Source organism: Bubalus bubalis, chromosome 4, assembly GCF_019923935.1.
Source record: "Bubalus bubalis isolate 160015118507 breed Murrah chromosome 4, NDDB_SH_1, whole genome shotgun sequence".
NCBI classification, from domain to species: Eukaryota; Metazoa; Chordata; class Mammalia; order Artiodactyla; family Bovidae; genus Bubalus; species Bubalus bubalis.
This window is the reverse complement of record NC_059160.1, coordinates 132,634,854-132,646,038: the sequence shown is the minus strand read 5'-3', so window position 1 is coordinate 132,646,038 and position 11,185 is coordinate 132,634,854. Positions and strand designations below refer to the sequence as shown.

General features: G+C 45.5%; 1 pseudogene; it reads right to left on the bottom strand.

Annotated features, from left to right (window-relative positions):
* Window positions 1-377: 377 nt before the first annotated feature.
* Window positions 378-501, bottom strand: LOC112584847 (annotated as a pseudogene).
* Between the last annotated feature and the right edge of the window lie 10,684 nt (window positions 502-11,185).

Genomic DNA, 11,185 nt, shown 5'->3' with positions numbered 1-11,185 from the left:
CATTTCCTACTTCAAGGGATCTTTCCAACCCAGGGATTGAACCCATGTCTCTTGTGTTTCCTGAGTTGGAAGGTGGATTCTTTACCACTAGAGCCATCTGGGAAGCCCCTCAGGAAATAAGATCATGCACAAAAGTTAACTGTATTTCTATAAACTAACAATAAACAAGTGGAAACTGAAATCTAAAATGCAATGTTATTTCTAATCACTCCAAAGAAAATTAAATACTTAAGTATAGACTTAATAAAACATGTACAGGGTCTGTATGCTGAAAATTACAAAATACTGATAGAAAAAAAAATCAAAGAACACTTAAATAAATGTCAACACACACTGTGTTCATGGACTGAAAGACTCATCATTATAAAGATGTCAGTTCTCCTTAAACTGATTGATAGGTTTAATGCAATTCCTATCAAATTCTCAGCAAGGCTTTTTTTGGCATAAGCAAGCTTATTCTAAAATTTACACTTGATCTTAGCCAAAAGGCCAAGAAGTGATTATTATTCTAAAACTTAAATGGAAAAACATGTGCCCTAGAATAACTAAAATAATCTTGACAAATAAAAATAAAGTAGGAAGAATCATTTTACCCGATATTAAGTCTTACTATAATCACAGTAATCAAAGTATTGGTGGATGGACAGACACACAAATCAGTAGAATAGACTCAAGAACCCAGAAAAAGACAGACATAAATATGCTCAACTAATTTTTGACAAAGGTGCAAGAGTACTTCAAGAAAGAAAGGTAAAAAATTTAAAAAAGAAAAGGAAGGAAGGATAACTTTTTCTACAAATTGGGCTGTAACAATTGAATATCCATAGCAAAAAATAAATCTCCACCCACACCTCATGCCTTATACAATTGACTCAAAATGGATCACAGACTCAAATATAAAATATAGACCTATAAAAATTTTTAGAAAAAAATACAGGAGAAAATCTCTGGAGTTGAGGCCAGGCAAAGAGATCTTAGACTTGACACAGAAGTACAATTAATAAGTTGGATCTTATCAAAATTTAAAAACGTTTGCTCTACAAAACAAGTTGGAACTGAAATAGTAGAGAAGAATAATAGTAAAATGGTATTCAAGACAAGGATCTGAGGTATTTCTTGAAAGGTTGTTATTAACATTTATCAACTTTGTCCTTAGTCAGGCAACCAAGTTAAAATACAAAGACAAATAAAACTGCTTTCATTTGAAGATGATCTAATGGTATACATAGAAAATCCAAAGGAATCAACAGATAAAATTTTAGATGAATAAATTATTTTAGCTATCTTGATAGATAAAAGATCAATATATTTAGAAATAACAGTTGCATTGTTGGAATATTACGTGGCCATAAAAAGTATGAAATTTGCAGCAACATGGATGGACTTAGAGTTTATCATATTAAAGTGAAGTAAGTCAGAAATTGAAAAGCAAATATCACATGATATAACTTATCTGTAGAATCTAAAATATGACACAAATGAACCTTTCTTTAAAACAGAAACAGATGCACAGACATAGAGAACAGACTTATGGTTGCCAAGGAGGAGGGGAGTAGGTGGGGATGAATTGGGAGTTTGGGATTCAGATCAGATCAGATCAGATCAGTCGCTCAGTTGCGTCCGACTCTTTACGACCCCATGAATCGCAGCACGCCAGGCCTCCCTGTCCAATACCAACTCCCGGAGTTCACTGAGACTCACGTCCATCGAGTCAGTGATGCCATCCAGCCATCTCATCCTCTGTCATCCCCTTCTCCTCCTGCCCCCAATCCCTCCCAGCATCAGAGTCTTTTCCAATGAGTCAACTCTTCGCATGAGGTGGCCGAAGTACTGGAGTTTCAGCTTCATCATCATTCCTTCCAAAGAAATCCCAGGGCTGATCTCCTTCAGAATGGACTGGTTGGATCTCCTTGCAGTCCAAGGGACTCTCAAGAGTCTTCTCCAACACCACAGTTCAAAAGCATCAATTCTTCGGCACTCAGCCTTCTTCACAGTCCAACTCTCACATCCATACATGACCACAGGAAAAACCATAGCCTTGACTAGACGGACCTTTGTTGGCAAAGTAATGTCTCTGCTTTTGAATATGCTATCTAGGTTGGTCATAACTTTCCTTCCAAGGAGTAAGAGTCTTTTAATTTCATGGCTGCAGTCACCATCTGCAGTGATTTTGGAGCCCAGAAAAATAAAGTCTGACACTGTTTCCACTGTTTCCCCATCTATTTCCCATGAAGCAATGGGACCGGATGCCATGATCTTCATTTTCTGAATGTTGAGCTTTAAGCCAACTTTTTCACTCTCCACTTTCACTTTCATCAAGAGGCTTTTTAGTTCTTCTTCACTTTCTGCCATAAAGGTGGTGTCATCTGCATATCTGAGGTTATTGATATTTCTCCTGGCAATCTTGATTCCAGCTTGTGCTTCTTCCAGTCCAGTGTTTCTCATGATGTACTCTGCATAGAAGTTAAATAAGCAGGGTGACAATATACAGCCTTGATGTACTCCTTTTCCTATTTGGAACCAGTCTGTTGTTCCATGTCCAGTTCTAACTGTTGCTTCCTGACCTGCATACAGATTTCTCAAGAGGCAGATGCAAATTATTACATTTAGAATGGATAAACAACAAGGTCCTACTGTATAGCACAGGGAACTATATTCAATATCCTGTGGTAAACCATATGGAAAATAATATTAAAAATATATGCATATATATAGCTGAATCACTTTGGTGTACAGCAAAAATTAACACAGCATTATAAATCAACTATATTTCAATAAATAAATAAATAATTGCATTGTTATACATCTGCAACAACAATGAAATTTTAAATTAATTTTGATATTTGGCTGAGCTGGGTCTTTGTTGCTTTCGCGTGGGCTTTCTCAGCTTGCGGCTAGTGGGGGCTACTCTTCACTGTGGTAGGTGTGTGGGCTTCTCACTGTGGTGGCGTCTCTTGCTGCAGAGCACAGGCTCTAGGTGCATGGGCTTTAGTAGTTGTGGGTCACAGACTTAGTTAATCCATGACATGTGGAATCTTCCCAGAGCAGGGATTGAACACATGTCCTCTGCATTGGCTGACAGATTCCTGTCACTGTGCTATCAAGGAAGTCCCAACAATGAATTTTACATTTTTAAGTGATATAATATAGAAAGTGAAAGTGAAAGAAAGTGAAAGCCGTTCAGTTGTGTCTGACTCTTTGCGACCCCATGGACTATATAGTCCATGGAATTCTCCAGGCCAGAATACTAGAGTGGGTAGCCTTTCGCTTCTCCAGGGGATCTTTCCAACTCAGGGATCAAACCCAGGACTCCCGCACTGCAGACAAATTCTTTACCAGCCAAGCCATAACGGAAGCCCAAGAATCATGGAGTGGGTAGCCTATCCCTTCTCCAGCAGATCTTCCCAACCTAGGAATCAAACCGGTGGGGTCTCCTACATTGCAGGCAGATTCTTTACCAACCGAGCTATGAGCTATGATATATATATCATATATATCAAAAAAGAATAAATTTAACAAACTGTGTGCTGGGCTCTATACAGAAACACAACAACTAAATAACTGGAGGGATGTATCATGTTCTTAGATTGGAAGATTTAATACAATAAAGATGTCAATCATCCCCACATAGAGAGATTCAATGCAATCAATCAGTCACAGTCAAAATCCCACCAGGGTTTTTAGAAGGATTTGACAAACTAATTCCTAAAATGTTTAGAATAGAAATGAAATGGACCCTAAATAGCGAAAACACGCTTTAAGAAGACAAGGTGACGGAACTTGCTCTATCAGATATCAATAAAAATTATTTTAAGCTGTCTGACAGACAGTCTTGGTGCAAGAATAGACAGATTAGTGGGACAGAATAAAGAAGCAAGAAACATACTCATGCACTCATGGGCACTTGATTTTAGTTGTCATTGAAGGTCAAAGAACAAAGGATGGAGTTTTCAATAAATGGTGCTCGGACAACCAGATATGCATGTGGGGAAATAAATAAGGACTGACTCCTACTTCATATCATACATAAAGATCCATTTTAAGTGAACTGAAGATAATACAGGAGAATGATTTGGGAGGTAGGGAAAGACCTCTTAAACAGGATACATAAAGCATAACCATAAAGGAAGATTGCTAAATTGGACTACATTAAAGTTAAGAATATCTATTCATCAAAAGATACCACTGAGAGTGAAAAAAGCAACCCACATACTAGGAGAATATATTTACAATACATATAAAAAACCAAATTACTTTAATTTTCTCTATATAGCCTGTTGATGAACAAGGAAAAGACAGGCAAATCAAAAGAAAAACAGTGTAGAAAACTGAACATGGAATTCAAACAAAAGATACACCAGGGGGTAATATACACTTGCAAAATTGCTCGGTCTCAATATCGGTCAAGGAAATGCAAATTCACAGCTCTTTGAGAAACCATTACACACTCACCAGAATGGCTAAAGTTTAAAAGACTGACAATGGGCTGGGTGGAGACTGTGGAGAATGGGATGGGTACTCACACTTTGCTGGCAAGAGTTTATACTGTACCAACATTTTGGAAAACAGATGGCACTATTAATTGGAGTTAATATAAGCATATCCTATGACCCAGAAATTTCACTCTTAGATATATACCCAATCTAAATGTGTGAGCATGTATCTCAAGAGTCATGTACAGGGACTTCTCTGGTGGTCCAGTGGCTAAGACTCCATGCTTCCAATGCAGGGGGGCCAGATTTGATCCCTGGTCAGGGAACTGGATCCCACATGCCATAAATGAAAGAAAAACAACCCACATGCCAAAATTAAGACCTGGCACAGGCAAATAAACAGTCATGTACAGAATGGTCACAGTAGCATCATTCATAAAACCAAGGATCAGAAACAAGCCAAATATCCACCAACATTAGGATGGACAGATTATGACATAATCATTCAATGAAACATTATATAATAGAGAAAATGAATACGTTATAGCCACAGGCAACAATGTGGATAAAACTCACAAACAAAATGCTGAGTGCAAAAATTGAGGCATAAAATAATTCATACTGTGTGATTGATTATAACACATCATTGATGAAAATAATACATATCAAAACCTGAGGGATGCCATAGAAATGCACTAGAGGAATTTATGATCTTTAATGTCATCTGTTAGAAAAGAATATTTAAAGAGTCCAAATGAAGAGGAAGAAGTTAATAAAAATAAAATAATCTCTAGATAAGAAGGAAATAACCATGATCAGAGCAATGAAAGAGAAAATAAAGATAAAACATAAAGGATCAGCCAAATCAAAAAGGTAGTTCTGGGACTTCCCTAGTGGTCCAGTGGTTGAGAGCCCACCTGCTAATACAGGGACACAGCTTCGATCCCTGATCCAGGAAGATTCTACATGCCGTGGGGCAACTAAAACCGTGTGCCTAGAGCCCATGCTCTGCAACAAGAGAAGCCGCTGCAATGAGACCCTCGCACTGCAAGGAAGAGTAGCCCCTGCTCATCACAACTAGAGCACGCCCCTGCGTAGCAACAAGAGAAGACCCAGTGCTGCAAAATAAAATTAATGAAAAGGTAGTTCTTTGAAAATACTAATAAAAACAAACAAACTTCTAGAGCAAATGATGAAAAGAATGGAAAGAGAAAGAGTTATTAGCACAGAGGAGAGAAGAGGATATAATTTTAAACACAACATAAAATTTAAGATAAATACAGAACATCATTATGCCAGAGCACTTGAAATATTGGCAAAATGGACAATAACTGGAAGAAACAAAAGCTTGCACAGAATCTCACAGAGAAAGAGAAAACCTGAATATGTCTTGAACATTCGGAATTTAAAATCTACCCACAGAGCCAACTACAACAAAGTCAGATGCAGAAATCCAGGTGCTGTGTTCGTCAGATGCTTTCTGACCAATCTCGCCTCAGACAAGCTCTGCCAGTTTGCAGACAAGGGGACCTACTGCTCCACTCAAACTAGGAGACTGAGGTATTGATGGTGCCCGGGTCTCCCCTGGGTGAGGTCCGCCTGGCCGGCTCTCCTCCTACAATATCTTTTTCTCTCATTCTTGCACACACACACTCCACTACCAAGGGAGATCAAGAGGTAGCTGTTCACCCATTTGGGGAACCATCGGTCACACCTCTGTCTCCACTGGTTCATACTGGTCTCCCTGTGAAGCATGGACCTGGCACACCTGAAGGTCCCCTTCTGCCCGTTGTCCCTTCCCTGGCCTTGATGGCCATCTCACTTGGCACCCTTTCCCTTCTGCTGTCCATGCCCCCTGACCTTCTCCACGGGCCCCCTGGCTCTTCCCCACTCTCATCTGCCTGCCAGCTACCCTCAGCCTGCACACTCCTGGGGCCTCTGGATCTTCTGTGACCAACTCACTGGGAACCCTGCGATCAGGGTGACTCCAGTCTGGGTCCTCTGCACTTCTGTCTCGACCAGTGCAGGACGCCTCCTGTTCCATGGATCCAACACAGAGCCAGTCAGTTCCTTGGAACACTCACTGGGTCCCCCAGCCCTTGACCTCCTCCTCCATGCCTCCCTTCCCCCGACTGCAGCCGACTTGAGGGACCCTGACGCCCGGCCTTCATTCCCAGAAGCCTCCTGGCTCACCTCTGTCTTCCCGCCCATCATCCTTGAGTGCAGCTTCAGGACCTTTCAGAAGCACAGTGACCCAGTGGGCCCCCAGGATCCACTACACCACACAGGGCCCAGTTAAAGCTCCTGGGCATGTCCGTCACCCTCCGAGCCTGGCCTGCTTCCTTGACCTCTCCTCTTACACCCACACCCTGCCTCCCAGCAGGAGGACCAATCATTCAAGCTGGACCTGGATGCAGTACTTTTCCGACCCTTAGGACTTTTGTTGCTAAAACCAGGGAAGTCCTGGTCAGAGGGACGAGCCATGTCCCTCCACCTCTCGGTCTTGTGCTGCTGTGTCCTCAGCCTGAATCACCCTTTCCCCATCAAGGTCAGCTCTTCCTGCTCCAGGACTCACTTGGGGAGACTCTCACCCCCACCCCCCTACCTCTGACCCCATTGGGCAGGGTTCCTGTGTGCTCCCGCAGGCCCTGAGAACTTAATGCCCTATTCCCATAGGCTCTGGCTCCTGGGGAGAAGGAACCGTAGTTTTTAACTCTGTATCCCCCATCCAGTTAATGCCCGAAGGCACGGGGCATATTCGCTTACAGCTTGCTTAATAAGCATGAAAGATGGATTTGGTGTGTCTCTGACCTCAGCCCTGGGTCTCTCTTGGGGGAAGCGGAACCATGGAGAACATGGTAAAGCTCAATGCCTGATTCTCATGACTCATACCCACCTAGAGGGAGAGGGTCATGGCGGGAGGGACAGGGGAGAGGCCCCTGGGAGATCCTCTTAGGCCAGGCTGGGATTGCAACTGTGGCCCCTGAGGACCCAGGAACAGCGAGGCCCCAGGGAGGGACCCCAATGCCTTATGGGTCAGCCCTGAGTCCCCGGGTGTGGGGCGGACACACAGAGAGCCTGGGTGACTCCAGGAGGGAGGAGGAGGCAGCACAGGGGGACCAGACCAACTACAGATCCCACTGTCTTCCGACAGGAGGATGCCTCCAGCCATCACACTAGTCTTCCATCCCTGGCATAGCTCTGCCCACCACTGTTTCCAGCTGCCCAAGGGGCACTTCCAGCTGTCACCACCTACATAGGAACAGGGAAAGGGGTGGTGAGTGAGAACTGCCCCATGAACCTTCCAGGAGTGACTGGGTGAGGCTGGGCCGGTTCCCAGGTGATGCCCACCAAGGTGGCTGAATGGGCTCATCTCCAGGCACCATGCCACCACTAGGGACTCTCAGAACCCATTGGCTGAGGCCATTGACCGCTTAGCAGGCACCTGGTCACACCCCTGACTCCTGCGAGGGGCCAGGGGCCACTGCAGGTAACACTGTAGGAGGACCAGATGAAAGAGTGTGGCTGGCCCCTCTGAGCCTGGGCAGGAAGCGTGCCACTGTCGAGCAGAGCTGAAAATAGAAGGTGCTCCAGGAAGGGAAGCTGGAGAGGGATGCTCCAGGCCCTCAGAGCCCTGCAAGGGCTACACGCCTGCCCTGCCTCAGGCAGTCTGCCTGAATGCCTCCTGTAGGATGAAATGAAGGTTGAAGATGTAGCCTGTCAGCCTGGCTGAGTGCCGGCTGCCTCGCCTGGGGATGCTCCTGGGGGTCTGGCAGCTCTCCAAGCCCCATGCTGCTTCACAGACCTGCAGAGCTTCTCCCACCTGCCCACCCAGCCCCCTGGGCCTCGTGAGGCGGGTGGTGCCCACAGTGCTCAGTCCTCCGCAGGTGTGTGGCCATCCTCACCCTTCATTGCCATGGCCCTGCTGCTGCCTGCACAGTGCCCACCCTCTGCATCTCTCTACTTGTTCACCAGTTCACAGCCCATCTCCCCAAAGAACCTGAGCCCCACAGGGACAGACAGGATCCAGATCCACCCTGGATCCCTAGACTAGGGCCCAGCACAAGGAGACACTCAGCAAGTGTTTTTTTGGATGAACAAAAGGAAGCAATCGGTGCTTAGAAAGTTTTCCTATTTAATTGCAACAGGGATATTTCATCCGTTTTATGTTGTTTTTCATGACCAGCTTGGCTGTTTTGATCACCTTCACGTCTGTATTAGTCAAGGCCTCGAGAGAAAAACAGAACTAATAGGAGATAGGTATATACATAGATTGATTGATGAGATAGATACATACATAGACTGACTGATTATGAGGAACTGGCTCTTGTGACTATGGAAGCTGAGAAGCCCCACAATCTGCAAGTTGGAGACTCAGGCGAGACACTGCTGTAATTCCAGCCCCAGTGCAAGGACCTGAGTACTGGGGGACTGATGGTGTTAGCCTAGTCCGAGGACAGGAGAACACCGGCATTCCAGCTCAGTCTGACAGGCAGGAAGGCAACAGATCCTCCCTCCACTTTTTGTTTGGTTCAGGCCTTCAACTGATTATGAGGCCCGCCCCCCTGGGGAGGGCAAACTGCTTTACTCAGTCTACCAGTTTAAGTCCTAATCTTGTCCATGCATGCCTTCACAGACACACCCAGGAATAATACTTAATCTGCTTGCCCCATGGCCCAGGCAAGTTGGACACATAAAATTAGCCACCACAATATCTTAGTTATCCGCCCCTCATGCCTAGTCAAGTATCCTAGTCCCCTGTTTGTTCTGCTGAGAGAGGCTGCCAGAATTTCAGGGATGTTGTCAACCATCAACCTGCATCCATCAACCTGAATGAATACCAGTCACAGCATCATGTGTTCCAGGCTCATGTGGCCCCAGGAAGAGACAGTTGAGAGGGTAGGCCACACCACTCACTAGCTCAGAGCTGCAATTTGAACCTGTTCCAGCTGACTTCAAAGCCAAAGCTCCCAACTACTGGGCTACTGACTCTCAAGGGGTCTTCTGGCCTGGGGCAGTTTAAAGCCTCCCTGGTCAGCTGATGACACCATGCCAAATGCTGTAGAGCCCTGTACATGCCAGAAGTGACACACACCCAGGGGCTCTAACCCAGCCTCTGAAATCCTGTAGTTGGGGCGTATACATACATACATACATACATACATATATATACACACACACACATATTGTATACATATATATATTTATTTATCAGAATAAATTTGTGGCAACTTGCAAATAACACAAACATAAGAAAACTGAACATCAGGGAATTCCCTGGAGGCCCAGTACTTAAGACTCGGCACTTCTGGCTGCAGGGAGTATAGGTTCAATCCCTAGTTGGGAACTAAGATTCCACATGCCATGATGCATCCAAAAAAAAAAATCCAACAAACTGAACATCACAGCTAGACAATGGTTATGTGTGTGTTTATGCAACCATATCACACAAATATAGGTCTGTTGGCACACGTAGGCACATGTGTGTGTATCATCCACATACCCACGCACACGCAGGTCTGCATCATCTTCTAGAAATGGAACAGGCTCAGCCTTCTGACCATCAGCAGCTGACTCACCTTGCATTTGGAAAATGTATTTGATGGGAAGGTCCAAGAAAGAAAATGGCCGTGTGAGGCTGCAATGATTTCTTAAGAACATGTTGCTAAATGATTTAATCCCTTCCTGAGACACTGCCCATGAATTGATGACCTCTGCTTTTCCTTTCTCCAGTCTGATGAGCAATGGCTTTTCTGACAGGCCAGTAAATTTCTCCCATTGCTTCTGTTATGAAATTTTTTTTAAAAGATGATGAGGGCGAAGTGCTTTATTGCAAAGCACTCTGCACCCTGCCCCCTTTCTCCACAGAAGCGTAAAGCTACAGTTGAAGGAAGGACAAGCTGGTGGCCGTGCTCCCAGGATGAGCCGAGTCCCGTTAAATTAAAATAAATGAAGGCGACTTCCAGATGGTGACTCACACACGAAGGAGGCCGGAGACAAGGAGATGGCTGGCTGCCTTCCGGAACTATGCCCAGGCTCTGCGATGAGGCAGGAAAGGAGCACCTCCCAACCTCCCACTCCACCCGGAGAATCCTGAAAGTCCACACTCACATCTGGGGGAGCTGAGGGGATCCCAGAGGGACCAGAAAGGAACCTTACTCACCCTTCAGACCACACCATCCAACTAACACATTAGCCTGACAGCCATCTTCCACACCTAGCTGTGGGCCAGGTACACAGCCAACAGGAACACCTCTACCAGGAAGTCCTCCAGGATGCAGCACCAAGGAAGTGCTGTGCAGAGGCCTGGGGATCATCTGCAGCAGCCAGCAAGGGAAGGCTCATGAGCAGGGTATGGTGGATGATCATCAGGACTGACTGCCACCAAGGCATCCCAAGCGGAGGACACAGTGGGCAGGAGGCTGAGGAGATGCTGGGTCTGCAGAATGGGAAGCGCTGGGGGGTTGGAGCGGGTTCTTGCTCAGCACATGTGGCTCAGATCCTCCCTAACTCTGACTCTGTAGCACATAACCCTCCCCTGGGGGTGCTCCTACCCCATCCCCAGAGCAACTTCCAGGGCCCATTCAGTGCGGGACTAACGTGGAGGACTGTGAGGCCCCTGAGGGCCGTGTCCTTGGGACTCTCCTTCTCACGTGGGCAAGCCTTGAAGAGCCACACAGCCTGAGTAAGAACTCCTTTGTGGCTGCCCTCCCGGGGCCAAGTGGGGAGCTCACCCACCTGGTCCTTCCAAT